The sequence below is a fragment of the Panicum virgatum genome, chromosome 3N (genome assembly GCF_016808335.1).
Source record: "Panicum virgatum strain AP13 chromosome 3N, P.virgatum_v5, whole genome shotgun sequence".
Taxonomy (NCBI): domain Eukaryota; kingdom Viridiplantae; phylum Streptophyta; class Magnoliopsida; order Poales; family Poaceae; genus Panicum; species Panicum virgatum.
The window spans coordinates 24,957,799-24,967,924 of record NC_053147.1 but is presented as its reverse complement, the minus strand read 5'-3'; positions in this window follow the sequence as shown (position 1 = coordinate 24,967,924).

The window sequence follows — 10,126 nt, the reverse complement described above, 5'->3', positions numbered from 1 at the left end:
CATCTTCCATCGGCTCCCCTCTTTCCCCCTCTTCCTCTAGTTCCTCTGTCTCCTCCCTCGATCCCATCTCCGAGAGCCGAGAGCCGACGCCGGAATACAACCCGACGGCGGCGCACGAGGTGCTCACTTCTCTACATTGGGATGCAGAGGAGTTTGACTTCGGGGTCGTCTCTGAAGACGACGAACCCAAGACCAACGGCGAGGACCTCCGGCTCCTATTCCAGGAAGAGTTGGAGGAGAGTAGTGACGACCACTTCTCCTGGGATAGAGTCGATTCCTGCTCGGAAGAGGAAATCGACTCCTCCTCTGACGAAGATGACCCGATGGCCGGAAGCGCCTTCAAATTCCTCGGCTCCTCCGAGGAGGACAGCAAGGAGGAAAGCAACAGCGGTGGCGGCTGGAGCAGCGACGACGAGGCCAGCGACGGCAGCAGCGATGACGACGGCGACGACAGCGACGGCGGAAACATGCCGGCACGAAGCCCCAAGCGCCGTAGGCACCTAGGTACCTACAGGTGGTAGATGTAGGTAGTACTGTAGGAGTAGTACTATAGCGTAGATTGAGCCGAAGGATTCGCCCCTTTGTCAAATCGGCTCTTCCTCTTGTAAAAACTTTATCTTTAATGAATAAAGTTCCTTATCACTTAATTGCTTGCTCGGACAACCCTCCAAAAGCCGATAGCACTGCATCGGGCTTTACCAATATCCAAGAGCCGACGAAATTCAAAACTGGAAGTAACCCACATAAGAACAAAACCACACCCCCACTCTGAATCCGACTCGAAATAGATATTCCAAATTCGAGAATCCCGCTCCATAAGTTCGAGCGAAAACTCACAGTATCCAAAACTTGATCCACAGCCCACAAAACAACCAAACCCTAAGTTAGCAGATCTGAACCATGGCAGACTCTGAAGCTCAAACAGCGAGATCTCCAATCATAGATACGGCAATCCTCGGCCTGAAGGTAATATTCAGCCTGTCCTTTCGACTTTCCTCAGCTCATTAATCCTCCGAATGAATTAAACTCTGAAATATGACACCATATATAAATTTCTAAATTTCTGAACTCTAGGTGTCAGACATCCTTTTGCCGCATCCTTCCAATCCCAAATCATTTTGTCTTGGCCCATGATCAAATGGATTTAATCTCCTATGAAGCGAATAGAATCCCCTTCGTAAGTCAAGACATTAATTTAAATTCCTGGGCCGACTGCTAAAGAGTCTGGCCTAATCCACCCGAGAGCTGGATTGCATGGTATAGCAGAATAGCAAAAACCTATATGGCCTTGTGGCAAGAATTGAACATAGCTGATGCACTCAGTTTATCATTATCCCCCCTTGATAAAGATGAAAACCTTCTGAAAACCATCGGCTATTTCTGGTCCGACGCTCTGAACTGCTTCCTCTTTGGTCATGGACCCATGACCCCTACTCTGCTAGATGTTACCATGATTACTGGCCTAGACATTAGATCCCCTGATCCTGCAGCCAACAGAATGGTAGAAGTCCCCTTCAAACTTTCATTCAAGGCAGACTGCACAAACTGGAGTACTTACATGAACCAGCACATGAAGACAAAAGGTCTAGTAACTAAAAAGGAACACACAGCCTTTTTAAATCTTTGGTTAGAACAATTTATTTTCTGTGGTCCTTCCTTAGCTCCAACTAAGAATTACCTTCCTTTGGCTTACCATCTGGCCCATGGCAACCGCACCAGCCTAGGCAAACTTTTTCTCGGAGAAACATACAGATGTCTCCATCTGATGACAACTAGTTTGCTCAGCCAAAGGAAACTCAAAACTGGAGGCCCTTGGTGGTTTATTCAGTTATGGGCACAACTCTACTTCCAGCATCAGATTCCAAACTTTCAAAGCCTAGCCAATAATTCCTTCCCCGACGAGAATGGCAAGAAAATTAGATGCACCAGCTATGGCCAATCCCTATTTAGCCTCCCTGGCAGTAAACTGAACTCGACAGATGCAGCAAACTGGTTTAGAGTTTTCTACAAAGGTCTAGACAATCCCCACTACTTTCCATTCATTGAATCTGAAGCCTTTGAGAACCCAACTACCTTCAGGCTGGATAGCTTTGCCGATGATGACGGCACTCGGCATCTGTATTCCCTAATGATCTGACCTGGCTTCCTCCCTGTTGGCATAAGTACTTCCAACAGAATCATCAAACCAGGTAATGAAACCTTTCAACCAGTCGTAGCAGCTCGGCAATTTGGCTTAGGACAAGTCCCTCCCCACTTCCATATTCACCACTTGGTGGCGAGTTGTAACACCCGGTTTATAAAAGGACATAAACCGAGCAATCATATACGTGCCAGGATCAAGTCACATGTATATACAACAGAATGAACAATATATCACAGCACATATCACGTAAAAAGATATAATAAAACGAGTATGAATGTTATTTATTACATTAGTGACAAAATGTCTGATACAGAGTATGCGGAAGCGTAAAACATAAACGAAGCCTCTCGGAAGCTGGGCACCACAGGGACGTCGACTGGGAGACGAACGCCTAGAAGTCCTCGTACTCCTGGTAGCTCCGGGTGAACTCCCTCGCGTCGGCAGTAACTGAGCAGCAGTAGAGTATCCCCAAAAAGGACAAGAGGAAAAAGAGTAGAGAAGGCAAGTGTGAGTACACAACTTGTACTCAACAAGTATAACACAAACTATGAGGCTCTAAGGTTGGCTGACATAACTGCATTAGCTTTTAATCTTGGCAAAATTTTATTAAAGCTATTTACTACAAGTTGATGAATTACCATAAACCCAGTTACATAGTAATTAATCAGAATTAATTATGATACTACTGAGAACCATACCAAACCAAGCCACCCGGGGAAACCTCCCTAACCAAAGGAAGATAACCCCACTAATCAAAAGGAGGATCTGGGGATCTCATGACCGTGAGCACGGCTAGTATACCAGTTTTACACTCTGCAGAGGTTGCACATCTTTACCCACAAGTCGTGAGCTACGCTAGTTGTTCATCACACTTCCTTAGGTGAGATGGCTAGCAAACTCACTACGAGGCCTTTACAAAGAATCTCGTTGGTAAGGAGTAACCGCGAGGGTGGATCGGCGACTATGGAGCAGGTCTAGTGGGCGTCAAGACACGGAGCACAGATGAGGCCACTCAGCACGAGGGCCATAGAAGCTTACCTCCCCTGCCCCGCAGGTAAGTTACTCCAAACCAAAAAGACCTAATTATTACGCCAAGACCGTCCCATTCCAATCTTGTGGTAGCGCTGTTGTCCCAGGTTGTCGCTCTATGAACCGGTCCTTATGGAGAGTGGCCAACCAAGCACTAAGCACCGTGCTGGCCCCCTAAACCATGTTTCTAACAAAACATATTTTAACGAGATGTGAGCCACTCAAGCACGGAGCACAGAGGGCCACTCCCAAAATTAAGTTGCATAAACCATTAATCAAATTAATTAAAAAGGATCAAGTGTGTTATAGCGCGGCACCTAGCACAACTAACCAAAATGCAACCCAAGATAATTATATAAATGATAAATGTGGCTAGGAAATCCTTATAGGCATACAGTATTAAAATGCAGTATGAAAGTGTATTTAAAGTGATAGGTGTTGCTCATGTTATACTTGCCTTCCTCAAACTACTCGTGCTGCTGCTCAAACTGATCCAAAGATGGCTGCTCCGGGTACTGGTACTGGGGCTCCTCAGATGGATCAACGTCTACTCACGAACACATGGCCAAAAACAATACACAACATAAACATACATGCAAACAATAGAAAAAACTAAGCTTAAAACGGGGCTAAAACGTGAAAACTACGCTTATAACAAGTTCTTGGGGCTTAACTGTAAGAAAACAGAGTTTCTGGGGGTTTTCTGCAAAAACCAGGGACTAAAATATAATTAAACCTTAGTTCTAGGGTCTAACGCGTAAAACTGCCAAGGGTGGACGGCGGGTTCAATTTCTGGATAGCTCAGGGGGGTCTGTGCAAGATTTTGGGCCCATCTGTAATTAGTTTTGAACACAGCTGGACCGCGGGTTGATTTCAAAGAAGACCAGGGACTCTTTAGCAAAAACACCCGGCGAACCGGTATCCTCGGATCTGATCCATCGGATCTTCATCCGATGATCCGGACTCGATCGAAACTGGATTTAATCTAGCGCGTCTATTTCGGATCGAACGGCTGAGGTCGAACGCAACCGACGGCGGCGGTGGAACTCGCCGGGATTCTTCTCCCGCGGCGGCGCGTGGGGAAAAACTCGCCGGACTTGGCCAAGACCGCCGCTCCGGGGTCAATTCGACCCGAGCTTGGGTCAGGGAGGTTCGTCACGCCATGCGTGGACCACCTAGGGCATCAGATGGGCTTGGCGGGGTTCTGGGCGGCGAGAGCGGTGGCGGCGGCGGGTCTGCGCGGCGAGGCTCGCCGGCGTGCTGCTCGCGTGCCGTTCTGGGCTCGGCTCTGGGTACAAAGGAGTGCGGGTGTGTGCGTTGAGTGAGTGCGAACCCGAACCAGGGTCGCGTGGTGGCTGGCGTGCGCTGCAGGGGACTCGCCACGGCGGAGCATGGCGTGCGCGGCGGTGGGGGCGGTCCTGCTCGGCGGAGCTCGCCGGCGTGGGCTGCAACGACGGCCTGGGGCCCGATTGGCCTCGGTTTTGGGGTCGGGTAGGACGCACGAGACAAGGGCAAACTACTCACGGGCTCAGAGCGATCTACGGCAACACGGCAGAGCCTACTACACGGACCGGCGGCGCAGCTGAGCTACAGCGAGGTCAACTGGGTGCAACAGAAGGAAAAAAAGAGCCGGGAAAGGGCACGGCGTGATCATTACCCTCGCATGATGCTGTTACCGGCCGTAGATGTCGACGCGAGGCGGCGTAGGGGCGGAATCGTAGCAACACAGGCGGAGATCGACGGGCCTCCGCTGCAGCAATTCCCGATATGCAGGGGTCGAGTTCGGCGGCCGTATCTCGGGGACACTCCTGGCCTCTAGGCGGAGCTTCTCCGGCAGCTTGCTGTGGCGGGGACGTCGGGGAGCGCCGGGAACACGGTGGCGCAGGCTCTTACTCTGACTCCGAGGGTACGGCGGCGTTGTTAGGGTTTGGTGGGCGGCTGTGGAGGGAAGGACGGAGCACAGGGAGGCTACGGGGGCATTTATAAGGCGGCGGGGTCGAACTTGGGCAGGCGTGCCGAGCGCGGAGATCACGGCGGTGACCGGGCCGGCCGTTGCGCGAGGTAGCCGGAGGATCCGACAGGCGGGCCCGGGCGATCAGCGAGGCGACGCGCGAGCGCTGGCCGGAGCGAGTGTGCTGCGGAGCGAGCGGTGTGCGGGGCAGGCCGAGGCGAGTGTGAGCGCGGGCCGAGAAAGAAGGAAAGCAGGTTGGGCCGAGCGCGGGAAGGGAGGTCGCGGCTGGGCCTGGCGCTGGGTTTGGGCTGAGCGGGAGGTGGGGCGAGCTGGGCCGCGGTCTGTTGGGCCCGCGCGAAAAAAAAGGAAAAGGAGCTGAGCTCGGGCTGGACGGGAGGAAAAGACGAAAAAAAAACGGCTGGGCCGGGTAAAAGAAGGAAGCCAGGTTGGGCTTGTGACATCCCAGCCTTAAGTGGGCCAGTGGGCCGAGCTGAACAGTGCTGGGCCGGGATACTGTAGCTCGAGCACTGTAGCAGAATTGGGCCGGGCCCAATGTCGGGCACTGTAGCTCGAGTGCTGTAGCACGCATGGTACTGTAGCGTCGGGGTACTGTTCATCGCGGGACACTGTAGCGCCGGACCGATAATCCCATACTGGAATCGGAGGAAGGAGCAGACCAGCTTAAATAGCCGGTCGCGGGAAGCTAATTAATTCCGGATCGATCCTTTTTGCGCGAAGCGAGGACGAAAGCGCAAGTGGATTAATTAGTAGGTGTGGTTTACTCAACCTGAAGAGTAGATCTTAGCCGTTATCCCGGGCCGGGTCGTTACAGGGCTGGGCTCTGCTGGGCTGAAAGCGGGTTTTTCCTATTTTCTGGTTTTCCTTTATTTTTCAAACCAACCCAAATCTAATTGAATTCAAATAAAATTTGAATTCAAATCCTAAGCACTGAACCAAAATAAAACTATGCTCCAGCATGAATGCACAACATGTTGACCTAAGATAAATTTTAATTACTTTAGGAAGCAAAAATAAATAAATTATAAATGCAAGGCTAAGCAAATTAGATCCTAGAAAAATTAAATAAATCAATTAAATTTATTATTAAATGCTGAAATTTAGATTAGGGTGTTACAAGAGTAGAGCCGATTTACTCGATGGTCTTACCAGTTCATGATGCTACAGCATGTTTGACAACCTCCATATTTCAATACCAGTCGATCTGTCCTTTACCCCCTCGTCAATCGGTTTTAACACATGGTGGAGAATGTGGAAAACTCATGTATTCAGAAGAGCTTTAGGCCCTCTACAGCAACAAATTGATCCTGATTATGTAATCCCCGAGGAAGAGGTACTGAATCCGTGCACTTTCTCTAAGTCCACCACTTTACTTGGCTAACCTTGCTCACCTTGCCTACAGCAACAAGATGATCCAGAACCCATGACCAGTAACGGGAGCCATTCTACTTCCTTCCAACCGCCCCTGATGTTCTTTTTTGCAAGGAATCACTGCCAATGAAGAAAGTAATAATGACTGTTCAGCCAGACTCACCCCAGTCGGCTTCTAAGCGGAGATAGACCTCTGGAAGTGCTGCCCCCCGAGTCCCAACTAAGAAAAGGAAGATCATCGCAAGACGAGTCATCAAGAAAACAGCACAACCTTCCCCAAATCAATCAGAATCCAACACCAACTAGGTAATTCATTCCTCCGAAACTTCTTCCTTACGCATATATATTCTGGTTGACTGTAATCCTATTTTCAGGACGCAGCTGGAGACACCTTCAGTACTGGAAGCCCAGCACAACAGGGAACCACCGTTCATGAAGCCGACACTGGAACAACTGAAGTCCAAGAACAGCAAGAATCAACCATCGTTTCAGCAGAAATTCGCAGCGAAGGAACTGCAACAGCTGATGTACCAATGGAAGTTCAACCCGGGACTCCCGATGCTCCGATGGAGGTGCGTGATGAACAGGCTGACATAGCCGATGCCCCTGTTGCTATCTCAAACCCAACTGAGCCGATCACACCTGGACCAACCATTGCTTCGTCCTCAGAACAGGTAACACTACATGAGCCGATTCTAAATCAGCTGATAACTGCATTGATGCACCTTGTTCCAAAACTAACTCTAATATCTCCACAGGGCTTCAATATTTCAGATTTTCTCTCCTTTGACCCAGCATCAATGGGTTTGATCACCCTTGGAGCGAAAGTACCACCATCACAGCAGTCGATTGACTTCGCGGATCAGCTTCAACACATCAAAAATCTGCTATCTACTCCAATTAGTACCCTGGTTGATGATTCCAGTGAAATAAAGAAAATCCTCGAGCAGATAGAATCCCAACTCCCAGAGTCACTTTAGGTCAAGCTCTAGCCAGCCGGCCATCTTCCCTTCTTTCGGGCAGAGGTGAAAGTAGCGCAACAGAGAATAGAACTACGTCATTCTCAAATTCCTCTGAAAGCCGACATCGCTCAAAAGTGCAAAATGCTCAACCAGAAGAAAGCAACTCTGGACGCCAAAGCCGATATCTCCGCGAGTACAAGGCGACTCAATCTCTTGGAGAAAGAACTGGTGGAACTCAAAGAAAAGGTCCACACCACCCAAAGACTAATCCATGAGGAGAAAGCCTCGATTGCAAACTCCAAGCAAGAAGCCCAAGAAATAACCGAGCAAATACGGGAAGAGTTCACAGAAATAAGCACCTTGAGTCAATAGATAGTAACAGGCAATGACAAGGACGACGAAGCGATCATAGCAAGAGCCGACACCATACGCGCAGAAGCCATCCATGCCATAGAAGGGTTCCTGAACTAGTAGAACAATTCAGAGAACATTTAATATTGCCTGTTAAATCTGAAACTCGTACCTATTAAAAACATCTTAAGTCGATGGTTACACATCGGCTGCTTTGCTTCATATATATACTGGCCAACTCAATGTGTTGTCCTCTCTCACTTTTATTATTATTTTTTTACTGGCCAACTCAACGTGTTGGCCTTTTATAATACAGCCAGATGGATTTCATCGGCTCTTGTTATTCACCTTCCCACATGCTCGGGAAATATTTCTTGAGGTGTTGGCCATTGACGGCTACAGGAAACTTGACACCGTCCAATTCTTCAAGCATGTACGCATTTCCAGGCAAGACTTGATCAACCTTGTACGGCCCATGCCAAGTTGGAGACCACTTACCATTCTTCCTATCTTTAGTTCCCAATGGTAGCACTGCCTCCCAAACCAGGTTTCCGACCTAGAAATCTTTTGGCATGACCTTTTTGTTGTATGCACGAGCGACTTTAGCCTTGTTTTCCTTGATCTTCTCAAGTGACCAAAGTCTTAGCTCCATGAGATCCTCCACATTATCGCTCATCAAGGCTACATACTCCTCATCCGACAAATCATTCTGGAACTCAACACGCCTCGATCCGGCCGTGATCTCCCATGGCAACACAACGTCTTGACCGTAGACCAGATGGTATGGTGATGTCTTGATGGATCCGTGACACGAAATACGATATGCCCACAAAGCCTCTGACAACACCTCATGCCAACGCCTAGGATATTCATCAATCTTCCTTTTGATCAGCTTGATAAGGCTCTGGTTGGATGCTTCAGCCTGTCCATTAGCCTGGGCATAATATGGGGATGATCTGATCAGCTTGAACCCCGTGTCATCGGTGAACTTCCTAAATTCATCCGATATAAAGACCGATCCTCCATCGGTAGTAATGGTCTGGGGAATCCTGAACCTATGAATGATGTGCTCTTTAACGAAACTGTTCACATTTTTCGATGCCACCGACCTCATGGGTACCGCCTCCACCCATTTCGTGAAATAATCCGTGACAGCCAACACCCATTGGTGACCTTTGCTGGATGGCGGGTTGATCTGGCCAATCATATCCATGGCCCAACCCCTGAACGGCCATGGCTTAATGATAGGATTCATTACTGATGCCGGCACCATTTGAATCTTACCGAATCTCTGACATGCCTGACATCCCTTGTAATATTCAAAGAAGTCCTCATGCATGGTAGGCCAGTAATATCCTGATCGTGTAATCAGCCACTTCATCTTATGAGCCGATTGATGAGTACCACAGGCTCCTTGTATCCGGAAGCCATCTGTGCCAAGTCGTAGGCTTCATTATTCAAAGTCCTACGTATCCAGTGGAAATTAATGTATCTGAATTGTGACATCAACTCACGGCACTGCATCCATATCGGAAAAAGAGCCTCGCTCTCACATCTGTATTCTTCCGTGAGCTGAGAAATCACCAGTTTCGAATCCCCAAAGATTTCCACCGCTTCTGCACCAGCTTCCAGGAGTAATTCCATCCCCTTGCGAACGGCCTCATACTCTACTAAATTATTGGTGCATGGAGTGGTCATCCTGATGGAAAAGGAATAAGTCACCCCTCGAGGCGATACCAAAAGAATTCCTACACCGCACCCATCATCACACGCAGATCCGTCGAAAAACATGGCCCATGGACGTATGAAAAGTGCAGCCACATCAATGATGTTCCTGTCTGCAATGAGATCCGCCAGTGCCTGTCCCTTGACTGCCTTTGCCGGTTGATATCGGATATCGAGCTCTGACAGCGCGAACATCCACTTTTCGAGTCGGCCTTTCAGAACAGGAGCCGGCAGCATATGCTTTATGACATCCGATTTGCAAATAACAATTGTTTCCGTCAAGAGCAAAATATGACGAAGCTTTGTACATGTAAAGAATAAACAGAGACAAAGCTTTTCAATCTCAGGGTACCTGGTCTCGACATCCAACATGCGCCTGCTAAGGTAGAACACAACCCTTTGCTGTCCGTCATGGTTCTGAACCAGTACCGAGGCGATGTAGGTGTCAGCTATGGATAAGTATACGTAGAAGGGCCTGTCTTGCTATGGAGGAACCAAAACTGGAGGCTTCGACAAGTATTCCTTGATTTCGTCGAAAGCTTGCTGCTGCTCTGCCCCCCAGTGAAATTCATCATC